The 27,531-nt window shown below is 41.0% G+C and overlaps 1 long non-coding RNA gene across 1 annotated transcript; it reads right to left on the bottom strand.

The window, feature by feature from the left end:
• Window positions 1-3,317: 3,317 nt before the first annotated feature.
• LOC124300739 (uncharacterized) lies at window positions 3,318-27,140 on the bottom strand. The gene is made up of 3 exons (XR_006907318.1): window positions 27,128-27,140; window positions 10,994-10,998; window positions 3,318-3,431 (listed from the first exon to the last, which is right to left on the bottom strand). It is a non-coding gene; the product is annotated as an uncharacterized LOC124300739 (long non-coding RNA).
• Window positions 27,141-27,531: the final 391 nt, after the last annotated feature.

Genomic DNA, 27,531 nt, shown 5'->3' with positions numbered 1-27,531 from the left:
TGTCCCGCTACTTTTTAACAGCCTTCTGGATATGTTCAATGCTAGTCTCCGTCTGTTACATTTCCCGTCTTTATGGAAATGTGCCTTCATTTGTCCGATACTTAAAACTGTTTCTCCGTCGTCCCCATCTGACACTAGACCAGTCGCGAACCTCTGCGAGCTCTCTAAGGCCCTGGAGCGAATTGTTTTCGGTCAGGTTACTGACTTTCTTCAGGTCAATGATCTTGCCGATCCTTTTCAGTCGGGCTTCAGGAAGGGTTACAGCACGTTGACTACTCTGCTTAAGCGTAACCAAGATATCAGACAGGCAGTTGATGACAGAAAACTAACGGTGCTTGTTCTCTTTGACTTTAGCAAGGAGTTTGACATGGTTCCACATCACCTACTTCTACGTAAACTTCGTTTCTTGGGTTGCTCGGATGGAGTGCTTGCCTGGTTTTTCTCATATTTATCGAAGCAATCGCAAGCAATTTTTGATGACAGGGGAACTGTTTCCTCCTGGTGCACCACCAATATGGGTGTTCCACAGGGATCGGTTCTTGGTCCTCTTCTTTTTTCAATCTTCATCCGTGATATTGGAATTGGTCTGAACTATACCCAATACCTCACTTATGCGGATGATACACAGATTTATCTCACCTGCTACCCCAGTGATCTGGCTCGTGCTCTATCCGATCTGACTCTCGACGTGAATTATATCTTCGATTATGCTGTGGTGAATGGACTCAGCTTGAATCTTGCGAAGTCAAAGGTTATGATTTTGGGTAGTGGTGCTTACATTAATCAAATTGATTTTTCGACTCTCCCTCGCATTCGAGTCAGGGAAAATGAGCTTCCCTGTGTCTCGCACGCTCGCAACCTGGGCATCATTATGCAATCTAATCTTTCGTGGCACAAGCACATTATGCACATTTCGTCCAAGGTGAACTTTACTCTCTTTCGCCTAAAATATAATAAGAACCTTCTATCGAAGAAATTGCGCATCATGCTTATAACTGCACTTGTTTTTCCGCTTATTGATTATTGTTGCCTCACCTATATCGATTTAACCGGTGAATAGAACTTGATATTGGAACGATTAATCAATAACTGTATTCCCTTCATTTTCAACGTACGTCGTGACATCCATATCTCCCCATTTAGCAATAGCTTATCTTGGTTTACGGTTTCTAATCGCAGAAAGTACTTCATGGGCATCCTTATTTTCAAGCTTCTCAAATTAAATGTCCCTTCCTACATCTCCGACCTCTTCTCTTTTGCTCCCACATTAGCTTGTCCAACTCATCTCCACTCTACACTAACATTTTCCATCCCCTTGCATCGTACGTCCACATTACGCAATTCCTTCGTTCTCTCTGCATCTTATTTCTGGCATTCCCTTTCTCCTAGCATCACAACTCTGCAGTGTCTCTCCACCTTCAAGAGGGATCTGCGGGTGCATTTGTTGGCTTCGCAACTTCAATATGTTTGGTTGCATTCACTGCGTGCGGTTAATCAGCTTGCTGGCCACTCTCTTTTTCTTTTCTTTTTCTTTTATTCTTTTTCTTTACACTATTTATATGTTTTATTTACACTTTTGTGCTCGTGGTTTCTCTGCATTTTGATTTTGTACGCTTTTTCTTAGTTTTAAGCTCTTAGGTTAAGTTTTATTACATTATATTTTCATGTACGCATTGCCCACGGAGTTTTTCTCCAGGGCATAATAAAATATATTCATTCATTCATTCTTTTATCGTTAGATGTATTATCTCTATATACAAATATTCCAACCAACTTAGTTATAGCCACTATTAAGAAAAACTGGGCGTATATATCAAAACACACTGCCTTTCCAAAAATAGAGTTCATTAAAGCTGTCGATATATGCTTAAATTCTACATATTTTGCACATGGGAATAGTTCATATAGGCAAATCTATGGTGTAGCCATGGGGTCACCTATCAGCCCTGTTGCAGCTAATTTGCTCATCGAAACCTTAGAACAGTCGGTCATGAACTGCTTACCCTTCAAATTAATGTTTTACAAGAGATATGTGGATGATATAATTACATGCGTACATAAGGATAATATTCAACAATTAGTGGATGCATTGAATTTATATTATCCACGTATCAAATTCACACATGAGTTAGAAGATAATAATAGAATTAGCTTCCTAGATATATGGGTAATTGATCGTGAAGGAATAATACAAACGGATTGCTATCACGAACAAACTTGGTCTGCTAGATATATCAATTTTCACTCACACCATCCGCTACAATATAAAAAAAGTGTCGCGATCGGGTTACTTGATAGAAGCATTACACTTTCGAATGGGCAGTTTAGAAAAAGAAATCTAAAATTAGTACGGGAAACATTAAAGAAAAACGGTTATCCTAACAAATTGATTAGACATTTACAGAAACAAAGAATAGATAAACATTACAATAGTTGTAATGATGGTATTTGTGAAAACAACAAGGATAAATGTCTAGGATCAATTCCCTATATTGAAGGCCTATCGCAGAAAATAAAGAAACATACTGCGCCAAGAAAACATTAATGCGTCATACAAAATCACCAACACTCTAAATAATTCATTTACATGTTTGAAATCAAAAACACCCATGCTTGAACAAACCAATATTATCTATAAGATTAATTGCACAGATTGCAAAAAATGCTACATAGGTTGATCTTCTCAACACTTAAAAAAAGGATCGCAATCATAAATATGATATAAAAACACATGATCCAGACAGATCGGCATTAGCGTATCACGCATTGGTTGAAGGACAAAAGTGCAATTTCGAAAATGTTATAATATTAGACAAAGTTTAACTGACACAAATGAACTGTAAAAGAAATGATACACATATCGACAAAGAATACTGTGAACAAAAAAAAGATATCAATAATCTAAGTCACCTTTGCGTAGACATTTTATAAATCGCAAAAAACGTATGCGTTGAAGGTCAGATAAACAAAGTGCCAGTACAACAACAATCATGTAGACAAATGTATGACATTATATCATTGTTATTATAACTAAAATTAAGCAGGTCAAAACGACAGACCGATAGTCACTTCCTTCTGTATCACCATGTAAGCAACAACTGTTGAGCTAAGGAATGTCTAGAAATGTGAGTTTGTAATATTTTATTATCTTATGACAACCTGTTTAGGTCGTTTGACCAGAGTTCTTCTCTAACTTCAATCGGGATGGGATGAGTGAGTGAGGGGTTGCATAAATAAATAACACGATTTCGCGGGAAAGACAAGACGCTTGCTTCGGCATAAAAACCCTCGCGGTGCAAAGGAAAAAGCCGAAACAAGACAAGTGTTTATTAACTGCAAATCAGATCATCATAAAACAGGATAATACAGTCGCTGGTGCGTTCCTCGTCAACTAGATTGAATGATCATTCAATAATCTTAAGCCAACTTATCTAAGTCTCCCTGAGAAACCGTGCTCCGCAACTTCCACGCACTCGTGGAAGCAGGGAATTGGGAGCGTCATGGTGGCCCAATGCCGCGCAAACAGCGGTCCCGACGTCTCGGGAACCAACGCTGAAGTGCAATGACGCTCGCCCGGGACACGGGGACCTCCTGTCCAACCGGAGGGTGAACCGCGTCTTCCCCGACCGTGTTAAACGGATAAATCTTGAAACTACGCGAAACGAAGTAATCGACGCGCGTGTCTAAGGAAAACCTAACACGTCCTACCTATTCCAGCGCTCGAGACTAACTAACTTGCGCTGCGCCCTCACCGGCCAAGCGAACGTACGTAACTGCCGATTCGAGTATCGGCCTACGAATTTCTGGCGTAGACAATAAGTACGTAATTTGAATTACTATAACGTTGAACTACTTGTCATGTGGAATAAGAAAGAAAGTCTACTGTTGTGACTCTTTAGTCACCTTATACGTGGTAAATAGGTACAACATACGAATATAACGAAACTAAAGTATTTGCTGTGATAAATTTACGAACTAATATTATAATAATAAAGTTGCGCGAACACAACCTAATAACTATAACTGATGATGGCATTTATGTATAATAATTTTGATTGAAAGTTTTATTTGTAAAATGTGTTGAATTTAAATTAGTTAATTTTTTATTTTAATTTATAATATTTTGTAAGAAACCTGTTGATGGCAGGCGGGGTCCTGCCGAAATGTCGTAATGAAAGCATATTCTACGAATTGCATGTTGTCATCATTGACTGTTTCAACCAACGAAAATTTAATCGTCCTATTTTGAGTTCGTAACCCTTTGACTTCACGTACGTACGAAGAATCAGAGAAAATGGGAGGAAGTTACATTGAGGAGATGAATGTTTGCGTGTACAATTGATTTATTGTCACAGACATAGAGAGTGAGTAGCAATACAAGGGGTGTCCTACACGCAGATTCCTGTTATCGACACTTACTGACATCCTCCCTTGACTCAAACTCTTTTCCGCGATGACGTCACAGTCTGCCGTACCAACTTAAAGTCAAAAACGTGCAACCTTAACAACAGTTGTATCGGTCGACGGCAAAAATCGTACTGCCTTACCGACAATTCTTATCGGTTGAAGGTCAGAATCGTGCTGTTTTACCGACAATCTTACCGACCGAAGGTCAAAGTTTCTATGTAGTGCTCGCCTGCGAACGGTAGAGGGCGCAGCGGGGGACGTGAACATTCTTACCGACCTGGATGTCGGTTACCGTCCCGCATTCTTTTCCAATGACTGGACTGCTGATGTGTAACATCAACCACTTCAAATTCTTTTCCCACGGTAGGTCTGCTGATGTGAAACATCAACCACCTCAAATTCTTTTCCCACGGTAGGATTGTGCATGTGTAACATCAACCACCTCACATTCTTTTCCCACGTTATCAACCACGCGACATTCCAAAATTAATGGTTCTGAGAATTGTTTTTCATCCTCTCGAATATCGATACGTTATCATCCACGTGACATTTTTTTTTGGCTTGTAACTGTAAAGTGAACTCTACAATGAATTTTGAACGGGTTCAGTCAAGGTCAGAGTGCAAGGTCGACCAATAGCTGCGGTAGTATACATTCAGAGCCAAGGATCTGCGGTGTTGGGTAACTATTGCTCTGGGAATGCAAAACGTAACTCGGTTTGAGTACAACTCGGTCAAGGATGAAGAGCAAGGTTGAATACAACATCAGCTTCGTACTGAAAAAAAATTCTCTCTTACGAGCTAAGGTAAAGGTGTAAAATTAATTCATGAATATTCTTTGAAAAACAGTTTTATTCAGTACAATTTTTAGGGTATAGTTGACAATTACTTCACAACGATAGTACAGCAATTTTATTCAACAGTATCGTAACCATTGTTGAAAGGCTCGTATGTCAACGATAAGCTCCATCTTTGAATTGTGCGAGATGGTGGGACAGGGTCATCTGTTTCACTCCACCACTGAGTGGGTTGTATTCGGCAATACGATCGTGAACAATCAAGCAATACGCCGATGTTTTAGCGGGAAAGTTGGCTTTAGCTTCAAATTCGAGACGGATGTCGATAGGTCCGTACTTCAGAGATTCGTTTTGTTTTGAACAGTCGATAACGAATGGGGGGCGTCTCGAAGAAATTCACTCTTTATCAGCAGCGGCTCGGGGTTCTTGTCGTAGTAGGTAGCTTGGAAATTTGCGTACATCTCGTACAGGAGCGCGTACAGACTATGACCCATGTTGAGGTTCAGGTTACCGTACGGATAAGATTAAAAGTTTAAAAACGGCTTGACGTCCGTGATATTACAATGATCGAAATGACTTGCGTTCTTGCCAGTCTTGTTCTTTCGACTTGTTTGGAAACCCAAAATGATGTATCGAGGTTTTTCAAGCTAAGTGGAAGTTCTCACAGTCCAAACGTGTTTCGATGTTGTGGGAAGTAAGGGATATTCGTACAATTCCCAACTGCGGAAGCTCATCGAAATAGGCGGATTTTTCTGAATGAAATTTAGTAGATCAACTTTTTTCTGATCCGCGAGTTTCAAGTACGGTATTAGCAATTCCACTGCATTGATCATGATTTTGAATTCCTCCTTTTGAGTCTGCACGATTGCGTTGACGTCAGTTTTTGATTTTGTCAAAATTAACTCACGTTTAGCGTTGACAACGATTTTGCGGTAGTCTTCAGCGAAACACAATATCATACTGAGCGGTATTACTACGTCAAAATTACCCTCGGCATCGGTTAATTTTTTCTTCTCTTCTACATCAAGCCATCCAGCGTTCTCCATCAGCCAAGTCTGGCCAGGGTGCAGGGAAGCGTAACCCTTGATAAGACTTGTCAAGCCAACGATCTTGCTTCTATCAATCCCAACTGCATTAATTTCATGGCGAATTTCTTCAGATAAACGACAGATCGCGTCGTTTACGAGCTGTGTGTTCACAGTAGCTGTACCATCAGGTTTGAGGAGTCGTCCATGGATATGTTCCGAACTTTTGCTGGGTAATATGTATAAATCCTAGTACTGAACGGTGAGTCGAATTTGATCGCTGTTGTTGAAAGTTGACGAGACGTAAGGTTTGTGAGCCTGAATCTCGTAATGCGCAACGGATTCGTCAAAAACGTCTGATGTTTGAATGTTTAAGATTTCTTCCTCCATGATACGTAGCAGATGATAAAACAGCAAAATCCGATTTTTTGTTGTCGGAAATTCCTCTTCCAAAAGATCTCAGTTCCGGACCCAGAGCTATCAGGAACTCCACGTTTCGAGGTGTTGAGGGTTTGACAATCGATCGATGACTGACTTAATCGGGGCATGTCGATTTATTGATATACCTACTCTTTGACAGTCTGTTATATACAATTCCCATCGTTTATTGCGATCTGATATGTAGTCTCACGGTAATAACTTCTCTACGAAAATCAACCAGGTCTCCGTCTTGATCAACCAACCGGATTTGAACGTAATCTATGGTCCTGACGGCGATCCGAAGGTAAATGACGTGCGACGGTAGGTACTTCCACGATCTTATATCCTGGTGGGATAGTCGGGAAAAACTCGTGAATAGTGTGTACTTTGTGTCCATTGACGTAGGCGCCCGTTGTAATGCTACACTCGACTCGCAACGCGTTGACCTTGAGTATAGTTACAGGCACGTCTGATTCGTGAGTTTTATCAACCTCCAATACACGTGGTGTAAATCCCAAAACTTGAGCGATGGAATCGTTCGGCTCAAAATTGATCGTGTGGTTGCATGTGATTTCGCTGCGTAATGTATTATTGTTGGGATTGATGCTGAGCCTGATATCTGTATTTTTTAGCACGTTTTGAAGATACTTCTGTATGTCCTCGATCTCGTAGCTGCCGGTAGGTATGGTGATCACTTTATCAGCTACGTAAATTTTATTGTGACCAACATCAACGTTGGGAATCGAATTAAAGGTTAACAATTCTACCAAGCTAAGAGCATAACTTTTATCACGAGCAAGTTCGATCGGTGGGAAACATTGTGCCTCGAGAATCGAAGAGGTTCCCGAAATCGTTAACGTTGATGAATCATCCATGACTGCGAGTGGTAAACTAACTTTGATAAATCATGCACCATATTTATACAGCTCACCACTCAGAAATTTCAGACACAAGTGTCCGCATTCAAATGTATCATAATCCTGGTACCTTTCATGATTGTATTTAACACTACCAACGCCGACGTATTTCATGAGGTCTGAGGGTGGTTGAAGGTTGACGAAACTGTCAAAGTAATTGAATTTATTGTCGCGTTTCTTGTATGCAACCCAGTGTGTTCCCGGACCGTCTTTGTCGTCAAGCTTGATTATAGCTGACTCGTTTTTCGTGGACCGTTTTTGGGCATTTCATTACGCATGAAAACACCGCGTAAATGCGGAACTTTGAAGATTTTTGCATATTTTAACAAGTCCCAATCAGTCAGAGCCCGACGTGGTAGCATCGCATCTAGTTTTTTGAAAGATGGAGACCAAGACCTGTTTTGTACGGTTTCATATCAAGCCCTTCGCCCAACGCGATAGCTTCCATAGTTATGTCATTCGCTCTCTTCCTGTTCTCGTTTAGCAGCATTTGCATCGTTCAGAGCTTTTGCTATACCTGCTACACCACCGGCTAACGCGCCTGTAGCACTGAGTACAGCGAAAATAGGAATCAGAAACGGTAGAAAACCACCGACTTTTGAAGGTACTGGTAGGACGCGAGGTGTTCGCACTTTACATTTACCACCCGCTTTTTTAACGGCGTTTTCAGCTTCCTTTAGCGCAGATTCGATAGCTACTTTTGCATCGTTGCTTGGAACCATAGAACGTTTTGCAGTATTTATAATTTTTCTCAAGGTCACATTTTTTGGTCTTCGAATTCTCATTCCAAGTTTTGATTTTACTTTCATTGTATTAGCTATTGCCCATACGGCTGCTTTTTCACCCAAATTGGCGTTCGTCGCGAAAACCTATTTCCAAGCTTTCTCAGGCCACACCCTATCAGCCTCGTTTTCAACCTCAAGATTTTCGCGATTCTGCGAGCAAGCAATGTCGTGGTCCTTGCAAGCTGCGTCGAGAAGATTGATTCCCGGATCACCCCGCACGAGTCTCTTTGTTAATTTTGTACCAGGCCCACAGTACTGATAACCAGGTACATGCAATTTGACTGGAAGGCTGTTGATGATTTCATTCACCAGACCCGTGCCACGATGTTGCCGCCTGCTGCTTCGTTTACCTCTACACACGATCATGTTCGTGCGTTGACTGAAGAAAACTGCTTCAAAACGGAATATTTATAGCAAATCCGATCAGTCATGTCCGAGATGCGGTTTGAGAAACAACCTACTAAGCTTTTCGTGATGAATTTTGACAAACTTTCGGAGCAAAATGTCGAAACGCACAAACGGCACGGTGAATTACTCCCGAATAGTGTACGTGCAACATTCCGTGGGCCGTCGAATCGTGGTAAAGCTAATCTGTTGCTCACACTTATAACCCATCCCAACCAACTTAGATTTGAAAATATATATATTGTAACGTTCTTTGACGTTACGGAAATAAAATACGGATCCGCCAGTTTAATCATCAAGTCGAAATTAAAAGCGTGAATAAAATGTTGTGAAAAAGCGTTAATTACGTAATATGTGTTTCTCGTTCAAAGTCTGATACAAGACTGTTTTTACAATAATGTTGGTTGACGCAGCAACCTTATTCTTTTGAAAGACATAAGAGGTTTATAAACGTCTTTTATCTATGATGACTACTAGATCATTAAAGAGGGGGCGAAACGGGTGATTTCACCCTTTGTAACACTACTCCCCCCCGAGGCAAAGAGTCGTCCCGACTCGAGAAAGATAATACAATTATAAAAGTGATTTAGCAGTCAGTGCTCAAAGGTGAGTTGGAGCTGTGGCTCTAAAAATTTAAAGACTCTCTTTTTTACTATCTGGCATTTGCCCACAGTCTCAAGGTAAACCACAGCAAAACCTTGAGCAGATAGTTGAGCGTTGAATTGAATTTCAAAATTGTATGTGCCTTGTTTTATAAAGGTAAGTGTTGTCTAGTGTTATGTATCTTCATGAATTTGAAGACATCAAAATCATCCGGATCGTCGTCGAAAAGGAAATTCATTCCTCTTCAGGGAAAATAGTCCGGTGAATCAAACACAGATGAGTACGACGAGGCGGGAAACCATAACTGGAAAAACTCTGGGAACTAGGCAACGTAAAGGCTGATTCCCTCTGAGAACCGGCACAGGAAACAGGTAAAAGGAATGGGTGACTGAATCCAAGACTCCTTCAGAAACAGTACACCCTAGAGTTTGGAGGACAAATGTGAGTGGTGGTATAACAATCCAAATTCACTAAGTGAATTTGGGAAAATGCACGAACAAGATAAATTGAATATTTATTTGAAAGAAAAGAAACGATCTTATCTCATTTATTTCGTGTCATTCTTCAAAATGAAGGCCACCAGTCATCCTTAGGAAATGGGAAAGGTCGGAAGGTAAAAGCTGTTCGGCAAATAACCTGAAAAGTGCTTACAAAAACTGACACTTGAGGTTAATAAAATGTGAAAATCAAGCAATCGCTCATCGACCTCGAAAAATAATCGTGGCTCTATGCACATCACAAAAGAAACCAAAGCCTATCCGACACAAAACTCGATTCCAGAGAAGAAGTTTCTAAAAAGAAACAACTGAAGAAAACAAATTTCAAGTTGATTAACAATTCAGAAGAAACAAATCATTATAAGAAAGCCTTCTATCAAAGACAGTCTTTGTCCAACTTTTGAACCACCCAAAATGAATTCAAAGGAATATACTTCATTAAACGCGGCGGCATTAACAAAAAAATTCCTCCCAGGCAACCTTGAAGAACTCTCCGCAACAGAAACCTTTAGTTTTTCAAACTTCAAGTGGAAAGAAATGTCATGTGGACAATTAAACGGGATTTTAGAAAAAGGCAAGGCGAGCTACCTTTGTCAAAGTTGCTTCGATTTCCAGTAAATATACCACAGTGAGAAACACAATTAATTTATAATGAAATAAGAAAACATCATATTTTTATTTTCTAGCTCAAGACCGGAATTGTTTAAACACAAAGTCTCCTTCCACATCACTTTCCATGAAGAGAAAGCAAAATGCTACCTCTGCGGACAAAGTCTGTACGTTACAGTAAGAAAGGCGGATGGATGTGACGAATGTGAAATGGTCAAAGAAGAAATGAAGAAAATTCTGAATGGTACCCGTTATTTCCTTCTTTAATTATAAAAAAAAAAAATCGGATTTAATAAATCAAGTTTCTGATTGAATAAACTTTTTTTTATAATAAGAAAATACCTTAACCTTTTCCGAGTGACATAGCGGGACAGAAACTAGAAAAAACTTGGTCGGCTGTGGATCCTGCATTGATAACCAAAACAGGAGCCGACAAAGAAGAAAAGGTTTGATTTACTAGCCAATCCTCATGAACCTCATGAATAGTTCTAAGTAGCTCTGAAGAAATGCTCGATTCCTCCTCACGAGAACGGGAACTAACTCGAGCGAAAGAATTTTCTGGGGAAACTCGCAAATACACAATTAAATCCACTCTGAGTTCAGACGAGCGAATGAGAAAATCAAAATTTTTCCTCAATGAATGAGATTCGAAGTCGCGAAAATTACCTAACCTTCAACGAGCTTCTACGAAACAATTGCTACTGAATATTGATCTTTCCATCACCTTTATAGGTAATGAAGTCGTCTGAAGATGCCTATCTAACATAACCATCTGAGCAAAATGCTGAAAATGATAACAATATTGATCTGGGTCTTGATACATTAAATCTAAAAGATTAATTCCAGCGACGTGTCGATATTCTTCAAGAGGTTCTAAAAGCGTACAGACCTGGCGATCTGCTAAAAACCTCTTGGTGAAAGTTGTTTTACCGCATCCGATATTCCCTTCAATAATGATCGTAAGCGGTCGAGTTTTACTCAAATGAATTCCAAAAGGCAGATTCTTCTCCCAATAGATGACCGACTGTAAAGTTGGTCAAGTCGATCACAGTTGTCAAGGGTGTACGTCTAAAGATCTAATCTCGAAGGATGTTCCAGGTCTTGGAGAGACTGTTCCAGGTTGATCTTCCTCAAATGGAGCAAGGCGGTCCAGGCGTACCACTTTTTGACGTGAATGAGGAGATTTTCGGATTCTATAAACAACATCATTTATCCGGTTAACCACTAAGTAAGGGCCTTCCCGATTTCTTTGTAGTTTTGGACATCGTCCTTTCTGTCTTTGGAGTTGAAAGAGCCAGACCGAATCTCCGGGATTGAAGTTTAAATTCCTGGCTCGAATATCGTAGCGATTTTTTAATTTGTCTGAAGCCATAGAAATTCTACTTCTAGCAAAGCCATGAATTTCTTCTAATCGCTGTTGCAAAAGAGAAGCATAATCTGTTTGATGTTGTTTTTGCACAGGAATAGGACCCTTTTCTAAATCTGACGGAAGTCGTAGATTTCTTCCAGTAAGCATGAGGGCTGGCGTCTGTTTCGTCGTCTCGTGAATCGCAGATCTGTAAGACAAGAGGAAGAAAGGGATCCAGGAGTCCCAGTCTCTCTGATTCTGCTCTACGAAGGACGACAAATATTGTAGTAACGTTCGATTCAGAAGCTCTATAATGCGCCTACTGCGCCTAAGCCTTGTTTTGAAGCATCTACACTTAGTGTTATTGGCTCATTTACATCAAAATATGCTAAAACTGGTGGTTCACAAAGTTTTTTCTTTAAGGTTTCAAAAGCAATTTGTTGTGTTTTACCCCATACAAACGGTATTTCTTTTTTTGTTAACATTCTAAGGCTTGCTGTTATTTCTGATACATTAGGTATAAATTTTGAAACATAATTAATCATACCTAAAAATCTCATTAACTCTTTTTTATCACAAGGGTCTTTCATTTCAACAATAGCTCTTACTTTCTCAGTGTCTACTCTAACACCTTCTTCAGATAATATATGTCCTAAATATTTAACTTGCTTTTGCTTAAATTGACATTTTCTTAAGTTAAATTTAACACCGCGTTCTTGAGCTCTCTCACATACTTTTTCTAAAATTTTATCATGTTCTTCCTCTGTTTCTGCTCTTATTATAATATCATCACCATATATATCAACACCATCTATACCTTTAAATATTTCAGAAAATACTTTATAAAATACTTCCGGAGCCGAACATAATCCAAACGGTAATCTATTATACATATATCTGCCAAACGGTCGGTTAAACGTGGTTAATTCACGTGATTCTTCTTCGAGCTCTATAATCCAAAAACCTTTATACGCATCTAATGTAGTAAATATTTTAGCTTTAGGTTTATTAGCGTTTATCTCTTCTACAGTAGGTATTTGTAGGTGTTCTCTCTGTATTTGTTTATTTAAATGTTGAGGATCTAAACATGTTCTTATTTCAGCATTTGATCTTGTCGTTACTACTAGAGAATTAACAAACTCTGTTGGCTTATCAATTTTACTTATTATTTTCTCATTTTCCATTTTATCTAAATTTTCTTTTAACTTAGGTTTTAATTTAAATGGTACATGTCGACAAGGTTCAATTTTTCCTACAGCATCTTTCTTTAATTTTATTTGGTATTTATAACCTTTAATTTTTCCAACTTTACCATCAAATAAATTTTTAAATTTTTTAACTATAGGTAAGTTTTCTTTGTCCTCAATGCTTTCAACTTTACTTTTTGCTCTTTTCAATAATCCTAGCTTATCAATACTTGGTAAACCTAATACAGAAGCATTATTTTCTTTAGTTACTTCAAATCTTAAAGAGCTTATTTTACCATTAATCTTACATTTTTTTTGAATAAAGCCAACTGTATCAATTTCTTTGCCATCATAATTAATTAACTGTACGTTACTTTTTTCTACATTATCAATTCCAATTTGTTTACATGTTTGCATTGATATTACATTACTTTGTGCGCCTGAGTCAAGTTTACAACTGATACTTTTATCATTTTCAACAAAATGCACTTGCTCATACCAACCATTATTTACGCTTCCTACAGTGTTAACATTAATCACTTGTATAAGTAATTCTCCTATATTACTAGTTACATCATCATACTCATTGGCTATCGTTTGTACCTTTTTAACATTTTTACATAACTTACCGAAATGACCTTTTTTCTTGCACGCGTTACATATCTTGTTATACGCCGGGCAGTTGTTTCTCTGATGTTGATATCCACACCTTTGACACGTCTTCTTTTGTTCTTCTTGCGTCGATCTGTTCGTTGACTGCTTCTGTCCTTGTCCTCTCGAAGCTTCTCAATGTTGATCACGTGATCCGTGTGCTCCTCTCCCGGCTCCTCTCCCGCGCGTGCCTTGTGTTCTCTCCGTCTGTATTGCAGCTATCTCCGTTTTATGATTCAATTTCTTCACTTGTTCGTTTGCTAATTCTGCCGCTTTACATATTTGCATTGTTTTTTGAAGCGTTAATCCACTTTCTCTCAATAGTCTGTCTTTTAATTTTTTTTCATGCATTCCAGCTACTATTCTATCTTTAATCATTCTATCTTTCATGTTACCAAAATCACAATCTAAACTTAATTTTTTCAGATCCGTGACGTATGAGTCAAACGTTTCACCTGGTTGTTGATCTCTTGTAAAAAACATGTGTGCACAGACACTTTCATTTGTCGTTGGTATAAAATATTCTCTGAACTTTTTTAACACTTCATCATATTTATCTTTGTCTGCTTCGTTCGTAAATACAAGTGTTTCAAATATGTCTTGACACGCTTCACCCATGCAATGTAGCAATAAATTCACTTGCACATCTTCACTTTTCTTGTGTGCACCTGACGGTTTTCTGTATCTCTCGAATCTTTTCTCCCATCTTTTAAATTCTTCTGCCGTTAAGTTTTGTAGGTTATCCGGGGGTTTTAAGCCCGTAATACCTTCTTCTACTTGATTCACCGTCACTGTCGGTTGAGGCTGTTCGGGAGGCGCCATTTTTCTTTGTTTCTTTGTTATACGTTGACGTTCACACCGATTCACTCTGTACTTTTATTTAGTCTTTTCTTCTTCTTTAATTCACTAATTTATGCTACTTTTTCACTTTAGCCGCAGCGCCATGTTATGTTTAGGTTCTTTATAAATAAATGAACAAGACTATGTAAACAAAAGTAAGATTTATTAATAATAAATGATAGGATAATGTTGATGCGTCAATACGCTACAAGGGCTGAAGCCATTCCCCCCCCAGTCAGTGTGTGCGCCCTCTAAGGCTCATACTGTATGTGTTGTACTAACCATTTAACATACATACAACACACACTGTTTACACTTTGGGATTTCTTCGCAGGGTCTTCGAGAGAGAGCATCGGCGTTTCCATGATGAATTCCTGCTCGATGACGAATGTCAAAATCGTACTGTCCGAGCTTTTCCAACCATCTAGCTACCTGACTTTCGGGGGTTTGAACAAAAGTAACCACCTAAGGTAAGCATGATGTTGAGAACTAAAAGGTTTTCATACTCTTCTGCTCCTTTGCGCTGATTCGTCGAGCGCCTGAGAGCGCCACCAATGGCGTGGCCGGTAAGTCAGCCAATGAGCGTGCCTCAGACGCTCGAACGAGGCTTATGCCGGAAGTACCAGTTAGTCGTTATTTTTCCTCAGTTATGTAAACAAGCAACCTACGCAATAAATAAAACTTCTTGTCTAATCCATAATAATCCTGTAAGATAAATCCTGAAATAACCTGCAAAACACGAAAAACAAGGTCTTCGCATCAAAAGGTTATGGGCCCAGTCAGTCTGACTGCGAAAAATTGATCTATCAAAACGGGAAGCGCGATCGGGTGTCGCGTGTGGATTCTGCGACGGTTCGACCACGAGGCAGCCATCTTGATCAACAAGTGGCTATTGAACAAAATTCTCTGTTGTGAAAGCAAGTGTTTCGAGAGACGGAAAAATGACGTCGGAAATAACATCGAGACATGTGGAGAAGCTCGACGGCACGAATTTTCTTACTTGGAAATTCGAAATGAGTGCAGTATTCGATGCGGCCGGTGTGGACGACATTGTCAATGGGACAAGGCTGATTGCGGCGGGTGCAGCGGTGCCGGATCAGACGGCCTGGAAAAAAGATAACGCGAAGGCGATGGTACTAATCTCGACGTCGGTTGAGAGGGCTCAATTGCAGCCGTTAGTAACGTGTACCACAGCCAAACAAATGTGGGATGCGTTGTGCGCAATTTACGAACAAAAATCAGCTTCGAATAAGCTGTATTTGACGCAGAAATTCCATGAACATCGATGGGCATCCGGGGACACAATGGTGCAACACGTGGCCAAAGTAAAAAACCTGGCGCAGCAGTTGCGAGATCTTGGCTCGGCAGTCGACGACACCACGGTGATGGCAAAAATTTTAGCCAGCTTGTCACCAAAGTATAGTGCATTTCGAACCGTGTGGGAAAATATGGACGAGAATAGACAAACGGTAGAAAATTTGACCGAGCGACTTATTCGGGAAGAAGCTCGTTTCGAGAGTGTGGATGGTGTCGCAGAAGCGTTAGCTGTAACAAAAATCAGTGAAAATAACGTGAAAAAGGAAGGGAACAAAAATCGACGCTCGAAAAAGGCGGTCGATCTACAGAATGTGACGTGTTTCAAGTGCAAGGAAAAAGGCCATCTTGCACGCATGTGTCGCTCGCAAAAGAAAAAGGGCGGAGAACGCGAAGAAAGTAAATCACGTGACTACGCGTTCGTTGTCTCAAGCGAAGAATCGCGAAGACGACCGAAAGTTCGAGACAAAAGCGATGAGCCACACCGAGAGACAATCGATAAAGTGTTAGCGATCGATAATACCGACGCATGGTTGACCGACAGCGGTGCGTCGAGGCATATATCATATAGACGCGAGTGGTTCGACGAGTTCACGCCGAGTAATGGTGGCACTGTCGTGCTCGGCAACAGCGAACAATGCGAGGTAAAAGGCGAAGGTGTAATACGGATCGCGAAATTCGTCTACGGTAAATGGCGCGAATCGCGAATCGAAGGAGTCCTGTACGTGCCGGAGATAACGAAGAACTTATTCTCGGTCGGTATGTGTACGAAAAAGGGATTTGGTGTAAAGTTCGAAAAAGAACGCGTGACCGTGATGCGTGAAGACGAAATCGCCGCGATCGGAATAAAACAAAACAACGAGATATACCGAATGTTGTTTCGAGTGATAAAACCAAGTGAACACACGGAAGCTAACATCTCGTCAATAGACCTAAAGTTGTGGCACGAGCGTCTCGGCCACGTCGGTGCCCGAGCACTATGCGATATGGTGCGCGACGGCCTTGTCGAAGGGGTGAAACTGAAAAACACTGAAAAATTCGTGTGTGAACCGTGCCAGTTCGGGAAGTCACATGTACAGTCATTTCGAGAGCGACCGGGAAAACGAAGTACCGAACCAGGAGAGTGTGTGCATACGGATGTGTGCGGACCGATACAGGTTGACTCTCTGGGGGGTGCGAAATATTACGTGACTTTTATCGATGACGCGTCGGGTTTCTGCTATGTGTATTTTATACGCCACAAAGACGAAGTGCTTGAGAAGTTAAGGTTGTATCAGAACATGGTGACGAACAAGTTTGGAAAGTCGATAAAAATCATACGTTCGGACAACGGTACAGAATACAAAAACTCGAACATGGCCTCGTATCTCGAAGAAAAAGGAATCGTCATGGAAAATACCGCGCCGTACACCCCGCAACAAAACGGAAAAGCGGAGAGGGCCAATCGAACGATCTTCGAGTGCGCACGAACGATGTTGCGAGCAAAGGAATTGCCGAAATTCCTGTGGGCGGAAGCGGTGAGTACTGCCGTGTATGTGCTGAATCGCACGACGCATTCGAGTCGAAGAAATCAAAAAACGGCGTACGAAGCGTGGACAAACAGAAAACCGAATCTCGAGCATATGCGCGTCTTCGGATCAACGGCATACATGCATGTGCCAAAGCAATTGCGAAGAAAACTCGACGACAAGGCGAAAAAAATGGTACTGGTTGGGTATCAAGGCGATTCTTCGAATTACCGGCTCTACGATCCAGACAAAAGGAAAGTAAGCGTGTCACGAGACGTGGTGTTTGAAGAACAGTTAAAGTTGCTGGATACGAGTGAACCAGACTCGAGTAAAAGAAAACTTCAAATACCAAGTACAACTCGAGGCATCGATGAAATAATCGAGATCAACGACGATGAAGACGTGGCGGAAGCCGAGGCCAGAGACAACGAACAAGTAGACGGCGTGGGACAGGAAAACCCGGGAGTGGAACGTCGCATACTACGAGACCGGGAGTCGTTGAGACAGCCACCCAGGTTGATAGCTGAAATGGACTACAGCGAGTACAAACCGCCGGAAACGTATGAAGAAGCGGTCAAAGGACCGGAAAGCAAAAAGTGGGTAAGCGCGATTAACGACGAACTACAATCTCATGAGAAAAATCAAACGTGGGAGATAGTAAAGAAAGAAGAAGACATGAAAATCATTGATTCTAAATGGGTCTTCAAAGTCGTGCGCGAGAAAACAAACGATAAACCGAGGTACAAAGCGCGACTTTGCGCAAGGGGTTTTCGCCAGCAACAAGGAATCGACTACAATGAGACGTTCGCTCCTGTGATTCGATACGATTCACTGAGGATGTTCCTGGCTCGAGCTACGCAGGACGATCTAGAGCTGATGCAGTTCGACGTCTGCACGGCGTTCCTATATGGGGAGCTCGAAGAAGAAATCTTCATGAAGATTCCGGAGGGACTCGAGGTCAAGAACAATAGTGCAAGTGTTGTGTGTCAGTTGAAAAAGTCTTTATACGGACTAAAACAAGCACCCAGGTGCTGGAATGCTAGAATCAGTGAATTTTTGCGAAAATATAATCTAGTGCAATCGGAAGCCGATCCGTGCGTGTATGGAGGGATGATTGAACGTGAAAGCGTGTATTTAGCGTTGTTTGTTGACGATGGGCTGATTGCTTGTAAATCGTCGAGCGTGATTGAAAAACTGGTCGAATATTTCAGAGAAGCATTCGAGATAACGATCGGAAACGCGAATAGGTTTGTAGGATTACAAATCGCGAGAAATCGAAAAGAGAAATCGATGATAATACATCAGAGTGACTATGTGGAGAAAATACTTCGAAAATTCAGAATGGACGAAGCGAAAGCAGTGAGCGTCCCCGCCGACCCGCATGTAACACTGGAACCTGTGAAAAAAGACGAAGAAAGTGAGAATAGCTCACCGTACCGAGAAGCAGTCGGTTCGCTGATGTTTTTGTCAGTAGTGTCGCGCCCTGATATTACGTACGCGGTAAATTCGGTCGCGAGGTTCTTAGAAAAGCATACCGAGTCGCATTGGAGAGCCGTAAAACGAGTATTAGCATATCTGAATGGAACGCGAGACCTCGGGATAGTATACAGAAACGGAGAAAAAGATTCGAGTCTAGTGGGATACAGCGACGCCGATTATGCGGGGGATTTAGAAACACGTCGCTCAACAACAGGTTATGCGTTTTATTACGCGAACGGACTAGTCACGTGGTCGAGTCAGCGACAGAAAATGGTAACACTAAGCACTACAGAATCGGAGTATGTAGCAGCAGCAACGGCCGCGAAAGAGAATATATGGATAAGAAATTTGTTGAAAAGTCTCGGGTCAAACTGCGAAAAAGCTACGGCGTTGTATGTTGACAACCAAAGCGCGATTAAACTGGCAAAGAACCCAGAATTTCACAAAAGAACAAAGCATATAGATGTAAGGTTTCATTTTATTCGCGAAAAAGTAGTCAGTAAGGAAATTGTGGTAATATATATTCCTACAGAGGGCCAAAAGGCTGATATTTTTACGAAGGCTGTGCCTAGAGAGAGATTTAACGTTCTACGAGATAGCTTGGGCATGCAGAGCTTGATTGAGTATTCAAACAGTGAGCGTGTTGAGAACTAAAAGGTTTTCATACTCTTCTGCTCCTTTGCGCTGATTCGTCGAGCGCCTGAGAGCGCCACCAATGGCGTGGCCGGTAAGTCAGCCAATGAGCGTGCCTCAGACGCTCGAACGAGGCTTATGCCGGAAGTACCAGTTAGTCGTTATTTTTCCTCAGTTATGTAAACAAGCAACCTACGCAATAAATAAAACTTCTTGTCTAATCCATAATAATCCTGTAAGATAAATCCTGAAATAACCTGCAAAACACGAAAAACAAGGTCTTCGCATCAAAACATGATCTGTTCGTATCAAAAATCTCCTACCGTACAGGTAATGATGAAAATGTACTACGGTCTTAACAACAGCCAAAGATTCACTACGAGTGACATAATAATTTCTCTCGGTTTTACTTAGAACTCTGCTGAAATAACTAATCACTCTCTCTTGACCTCCCTGAATTTGTGACAGAACCCCACCTATTCCTGAAAGAGAAGCATCCGTATCCAAAATAAAAGGAAGTTCGACCCCTGGATAAGCTAAAATCGGCGAAGAAATAAGATTTTCTTTTAATTTCTTAAAAGCTTCTTCGCATTCCGGGGTCCAGTCAAAAGGAATCTTGATTCCGGTTAAGTAATGGAGAGGTTTAGCTATACTAGCGAACCCTTTTACAAATCTTCTGTAATAAGTACAAAGGCCTAAAAAGCTTTGAATTTGTTCTTTATTTTTAGGTGTCGGCCAAGAAGAAACCTTCTGGATTTTGGATGGGTCGGTCTTCACACCTTGAGCTGAGACGATGTGTCCGAGGAAGCCTACTTCTCTCTGGAATAAATGGCATTTTTTCGGGCTCATTTTTAGGCCTGCTTGCTTCAGCCTGGCGAAAACTTGTTTGAGATTTTGAACTTTTTCTTCAAAGTTCTTGCCAAAAACGATTATATCGTCTAAATAGACGAGGCATATTTTGCCAGTGAGCCCATGGAGAACAGCCTCCATCATTCGTTCAAAGGTAGCCGGGGCATTACTTAAGCCAAAAGGCATGACCTTGAACTGCTATAACCCTCCTAAACCTGTGACAAAAGCTGTTTTCCTCTGCCCAGAAGATCCATTTCGACCTGCCAGTATCCACTCTGAAGATCTATGGTGCTGAACCAAGTTGCACCAGCTATCAGGTCGAGTGTCTCGTCGATTCTGGGTAGAGGGTAAGAATCTTTCTTCGTTATGTCGTTCAGCTTCCTGTAATCGATACAAAATCGTTCGGATCCATCCTTCTTGTTGACAAGAACGATTGGTGAGGCCCAGGGACTAGACGATGGTTCAATCACGTCGTTCATTAGCATGTCTTCCACGAGCTTCTTCACCTCTTTTCGGGCGTTGAGAGCGAGTCTTCGAGGAGCCTGTTTTATTGGTGAACTCTCTCCGACGTCGATCTTGTGCTTGACGGAAGTACAGCAGCCCTTATCACCACTATCTTTGGCGAAAGAATCTACAAATTCTAGCAAATGAGATTTAAACGATTCTAACTGAGCTGGATTCAATGAAATCGAAGTCTTCTAAACAAGGCTCTGTAAATGTGAAGGAAAGTGTTGTTGAAAATCATCCTCAGAAAGTTCTATTTCCCGAATTCCAGGAGGAGTCCAATAAATTCCATTCCTATTCGTACAAAGAGCTAGTTCGCGATTGTTTGACGCTAGTGAATTTCTCTTGGTCGAGATAACACAGTTATGTGCTGTAAGAAAGTCTATTCCCAAAATACCTTCATCCTCTATATCTGCTATAAAAACCTTATGCGGAGAGTCGATACATCCAAAAAGGTTGATTTGGACAGTAACCTGTCTTGAAACCGGGGTCGTCTCTCCAGTGGCTGTTCGCAGGGATAAATAGGGAACAATCTGGTGATCCGAGTTAAAGATATCCGATCGAACTACGGTCACTTCCGCGCCGGTGTCTATTACCGAAAGACAATCGACGCCATTTACAGTACCGCGCGCGTAAAGACCAGACTGTCGTAGACTTCTAATTAAAAACTGTTCTCTAAGAGGGCTTTCACTTTTCGCAATCTGCGATGATTTTCGCCCCGACGAATCATCCGAAATTAGTTTTTTGGACGGGTTTCTGTTGAAGAGCTCGACTGAGGATTTGCTTCCCTAATTTCTATATCTTTTTTTCGCCAGTTATAGAAGTTCGGATTCGAATTTTGCACCGGCTCTCCAGTAATTTTCTTCAGCAAGAAACAATGGTTGGCGTCATGTCCAACTTTCTTACAAAATAAACAAGATAAGCCAGTTTGATCTGTCATGACCGCGCTTTTAATTTCACGTTTGTTTTTCTGGTCTTGAAAAGAACCACGATTCTTTGTTTAAAATTATTATTATTATTTTTATTTCTGTAATTTTGAGGCTTTGTCTTTTCCGAACGCTCAAAATCCTGTCTTTCTGAAGTGTTTTTGGACACCTCAATTTGGCGAAGTTTGTTTGACCCTGTTTATTCATGAACGAGGAAACTTACGAAGACACTTATTCCATGTGAAAATAACTTGAACCAGGGAATTTAGTTGGGAAAAAGCCGTAAGGCATAAAAAACCCAAATTTATTTATATTTCAACACAAGAACAAAGGTTAGATGAAATCAATTAAATTTGAAGAGGTATGAATATTTAATAACGTGTGAATGATTAAGTGTGGGAATTTGGAGGAGACCGCTCGACTCCACGAGGAAAGTCAGGAGGAGAAAATGCTCGACTCCTACGGACGGGCTCGTCAGCCCGTCGCGTTATATTGTGAGAGACAAGCTCGATCGTATGATTTAGTTGAGAGACAGCGCTCGATCGTATAATTTGTTTGCCAAAGGCAATTGCTTTAAGAAGGTGTATTCGATTTTATATGGGTTTATATGTTTTTTGCTCCGGGACTCCGTGCGTACGATGAAAAAGGTTTCGCGATAACTGAAACTTCAGTTGCTACAACAAGAGTCCTCTTTTTTGAAAGAAGACTCTCGCGAGCTAGCAAATGTTATTTGTTTATGTGTGTGTATATATGTGCTGATATACATATATTTATGTTTTTACTCTTCCTACGGAACATACTCCCCCCGTTGCGAGGGAAACGAGGAATATTGTGTCAATTTTTGTGTAAAGGTTTGTGAAACGTTAAATATTGAATTCTCGGTCGGGAGCGGAGAAAGCTGCGTAATGTTTCTTTTGTACGTTCCGTTTGCTGTCTTTATAGTAGCTACTCGAATGATGCCGTCTTTTCCTGGGTGCACTTCGACCACCATACCCAGTCTCCACTGCATGCACGGGATATTCTTGTCGATGATGATGACGATTGTGTCGACTTTGATTTCACCCTTTGACTTATGCCATTTTTGTCGCTTTTGTAATTCATGAAGGTATTCTTGATACCATCTTTTCCAAAAATCTTGGCGAGCCTTCGTGATGAAGTGCCAACTCGAGAGACGATTTTCTGGAACAGATGAAAAATCATTTTCGACTAACATAGTCATAGGACGACCAATCAAAAAGTGAGCCGGCGTAAGTGCAAGGGGATCGTTTGGGTCTGTAGAAATAGAGCAGATAGGTCGCGAATTCAATATGGCCTCTATTTCGATTGTCAAGGTGTTGAATACTTCAAAAGTCAATAATTGGTTGCCTATTGTTCGGTAGAAATGGTGTTTGAAAGACTTGACGGCTGCTTCCCAAATACCCCCAAAATGAGGAGATATAGGAGGGGAAAAGTGCCAAATTATATTTTTTCGGATGGCAAATGTATTCAGATTCTTCTTGAAATCTTCTGAGTTTAAAAGAGCGTACAATTCGCGTAATTTGTTATTTGCACAGACGAAATTTGTACCGTTGTCGGAATAAACGTGTTGAGGTATTCCCCTTCGTCCGATAAAACGTTTAAACGCGCCTAAAAAGCCATCTGTTGTCAAGTCACTCGTTATTTCAATATGAATGGCTTTAATTGACATACATATGAAAATGCACCCGTACGCTTTTACCCGATTGCGATTTCGAAGTTTCTTTTCTTTTATGTAAATGGGACCGAAGAAATCGACCCCTACATGGGTAAAAGCTCCCGTAGCCTTGACACGCGACTCCGGAAGATCTCCCATTCGAGCATGGAGTAAACTCGGTCTATGTCGAATGCAGCGCACGCATCGTCGTACAATCTTTCGAACTTGATTTTTCCCGTCTGTTATCCAAAACCGATGACGTATCGCGCTCAAGGTACCTTGAATTCCGGCGTGAAAGTTCTCATGGTGAATCTTTTTGATAATTAAATCGGTTACATGATGTTGAGGGGGCAACAGAATAGGGCACCGATAATCGTCCGTTACTTCAGCATGTCGTAAGCGTCCACCTACACGAAGTAATCCATACTCGTCTAGAAACGGATTGAGAGAAGAGAGTCGTGAGCCTTTCGCGCTACCGGTCTTTTTTATATATTTTATTTCGTCTTGAAATTGTTCTTGTTGAATAATTTGCAGAATTCGGCGCTCTAATTCGATTTTTTCTTGCACGCAGATATTTTTTTGAACATATGTATTGTTTCGACGTACACGAAGACAAAATGCTAGCACATGTAACATTGTTTCAAACGAAGAAAAAAGTTTGAACAGTTCGTTGGGCAATTCGACTAAGCAACAGGTGTCTTTTGACCTTGAAATCACAATTTCTAAGTTCTCTGGCCATTGATTTTTTGGTTTTGAAAGCCACGATGGTCCCTTGAACCACGTCGTGTTTTTTAGAAATTCAGCAGGAAGTTGTCCTCGCGAAAGTGCATCCGCTGGGTTATCCTTTGTACGCACGTGTCTCCACTCGACCTGATCTTGAAGAGATTGAATTTCGGAAACACGATTTCTTTCGAAAACTTTCAAGGTCTGTGGAGATTTTTGAAGCCATTGTAATACGGTCGTCGAATCTGACCAAAAAATGATTTTATCGAGATGAAATTCGAAGGTCGACCGAGCTTCAATGAAAAGTCGCGAAAGAGTTAGAGCGCCGCAAAGTTCCAACCGAGGAATAGTAGTCTCATCTTCATTTCCCTTTAAGGGAGATACACGAGATTTTGCGCAAGCTAGACGTACGATCGTTTCGTTATTTTGATTCGTAGAACGCATATATAAGCATGCTCCATAGCCTATCTTACTTGCGTCACAGAAACCATGAAGCTCAATTCGCGTTGGATCTTTGATTAAAAGCCGTCGTTCTACGGATACATCGCGTATGAGATTCATTTGGTTCGCGAAAGAGGACCAAATAGTAAACAAGTCCTGTGTGACTGATTCGTCCCAATCGATTTTCGCGTTCCAACATTTTTGCATGATGGATTTTGCAGTTAAGATTATTGGGCCTAACAAACTGAGAGGGTCGAAAATTTTAGCGATTTCCGATAAAATGATCCGTTTCGTAATTTTTGTTGTTAAATCAATGGGCTTTGCACTGTATACAAAAGTGTCACGTTGCGAGTTCCAAGTTACTCCCAACGTTCTCAACACGGTATTTTGCTCCACCGCGCAATCAACTCCTAAAATTTTCTCATTAATGTTGTCGAGAGCGTGTGTATGATTTGACGCCCACTGACGAATAATAAATCCGCCGCGTTTCAACAACTCGATGACTTGATCACGTACTTGTAACACTTCTTCGATAGAATTCCCTCCCGTAAGAAAATCGTCGACGTAAAAGTCGCGTTTTAGTACCTTCTGCGCCAGGGGAAAAGCCGCTCCTTCATCATCCGCGAGCTGTTGAATTGTCCGAATAGCTAAATACGGTGCGGACGCAACACCAAACGTCACAGTGTTCAGCTCATACGCTTTTATTTTATTGTCGTGGTACCAGAAAATACGCTGGTATTTTCTATCGCGAGCGTCAACGAGAACTTGTCGGTACATCTTAGCGATATCAGCTGTGAGCACGTACTCGTACATGCGAAATCGGAGTATATGCTCAAACAATTTATTCTGTATGGTCGGGCCGACCATCAACGCGTCATTTAAAGAAATGCCCCTTTTAGTTTTCGCGGACGCGTTATACACTACCCGTAGTTTTGTCGTTGAGCTTGATTCTTTAATCACAGGATGATGAGGCATATAATATCCTTCTTCAATTTCATTTTCTATTACTGACATATGCCCAAGAGTTATATACTCTTGCATTACTTTGCTATATTCCGCAAAAATATTTGAATCCGTTTTGAATCGACGTTCGAGACAATAAAAACGACGCAAAGCTAAAGATCGAGAATTGCCTAGTTCGATATTCTCTTCTCGGAATGGCAGGCGCACTATGTATCGTCCAGCCGTATTGCGCGTTGTATTTTTCCTATAATGTGACTCACACAACGATTCTTGGGAATCTTTTGTGTTTTTCGTATAAGGTTCTTCGATTACCCAGAACTTGTTCATTTGTGACGTTCACTCACTATAATTGCACGTCACACGATTCTTTGCATCTTGAGAATTATTTCCTCCCACGATTGCCCAGCCAAGCAAAGTCTTTTGGGCGTAAAGGTCGAAATTTCCTTGGGATAAATTAATCTGACCGATAGCACCCGAACCTGTCGAAATTTCCTTGGGATAAATTAATCTGACTGTAGCACCCGAACCTATCAACATATCTATTGGACGGGGTATATTGAATTGCGGATCGGCTAGTGGTAAATCACGGGGAATGTTGAAGTGTTTTCGCGGGAAGATTTTGTTCGGTGAGAAATCTACGATTTTCGGAATCATTAGAAAATTCAACGATTTTTGATAATCGCTGTGCAACGATCGGAAGCTAATATCAATACACCCGTTTGATTTCGTTTCCATCTCGTCGATCGCACTGATGGATATCACACATTTGCGTATAGGTAAATTTAATGACCGCGCGAGTTTTGTTGTGACAAAATGTGCTGTTGCGCATGTATCGAGTAACACTCTTGCTTGAATAAATGTCCCGTTCGCGTTTCTTACACGAACAATCGCACTCATTATCAATTGTAGTTGAAAAGTGTGTGCAGCGGTACTCAAAGCAATGTTGGCTAGTCATGCATGTTTTTGAGGATTATTCGTGTCTTGATCTTTTTTTCTGGTAGGACAACTGTCCCAATTTCGTCGCAGATTCTCCGTGTAAGAGCGTATGGTGATAAACGTTACATCGCTTGCAATGGGTGGCGGTACAACGCCCGGGATGAGCGCGAAGACAATTGCGGCAAAGTCTTGCTGTTTTAATTACGTTCCATCTTAGATTGATCGGTAATTTTTCGAAAATTGGACACTTGAACAACGGGTGAGATTCTTTGCATTTGGGACAAGAGTCTGAGGTACCCGTGATGAAAGCGCGAACGCCCGACTCGTGTCGTCGATATTTGTTTCCGCTCGAAATTTGATGTCCGCCCCGTTTTATAGCGATACTTCCTCCCCGCCGCGACTCATCTCGTTCAAAGGTGCGAAGTCTAAATATCGTCTCATTAATGAACTGATAAAATTTGTTTAATTCCGGTAGCTCGTCCAGGCTCAAAGACTCTTCCCATTTTCTATGAATATGCACTGGTAATGCCCTTTCTAATATTCTGATGATGACTCTCTCGTCTGGCTCTACTTGCAAAGATTGTAACATGCTCATGTGTTGTCTCATGTCGTCAATTAACTTTGACAAATTAGTCGAAGTGACGTTGTCAATAGTCGAAATGTTTAATATGGCATCGAGATGCTTGGATACGAGCACACGTTTGCGGTCATAAGAATCGGTCAAAAGTTTCCACGCGTTCTCGTAATGTTCCGCGCTAAGATGGTAGATTGATAATTTGTTGAGAGCTTCTCCTTGTAACGCGTTTCTCAAGTAAGTGAACTTTATGACGTTATCAATGTCAGTACGCGAACCTACCATAGACTTAAAAGTATTCTTGAACGATAGCCACTTGTCGTGATTTCCATCGAATTTCGGAATTTCGGCCGCTGGCAATTTCAACAATCTCTGTCTCTCTATGAACGTTGAATTTCCGATAGGCGCGGTAATATTATTTTCGGCGTTAGCTACTTGCATCGTTTGAATTCGGCTCGCGACCCGGTAATATTTGTCTCTGAGACTGTCAATCTCTTGTATTTGTACGTTATCGGCATCGA

Source organism: Neodiprion virginianus, chromosome 3 (assembly GCF_021901495.1).
Source record: "Neodiprion virginianus isolate iyNeoVirg1 chromosome 3, iyNeoVirg1.1, whole genome shotgun sequence".
Taxonomy (NCBI): Eukaryota; Metazoa; Arthropoda; class Insecta; order Hymenoptera; family Diprionidae; genus Neodiprion; species Neodiprion virginianus.
Note: the sequence above shows the minus strand (reverse complement) of the source record. Positions and strands in the feature narration are given on the sequence as shown.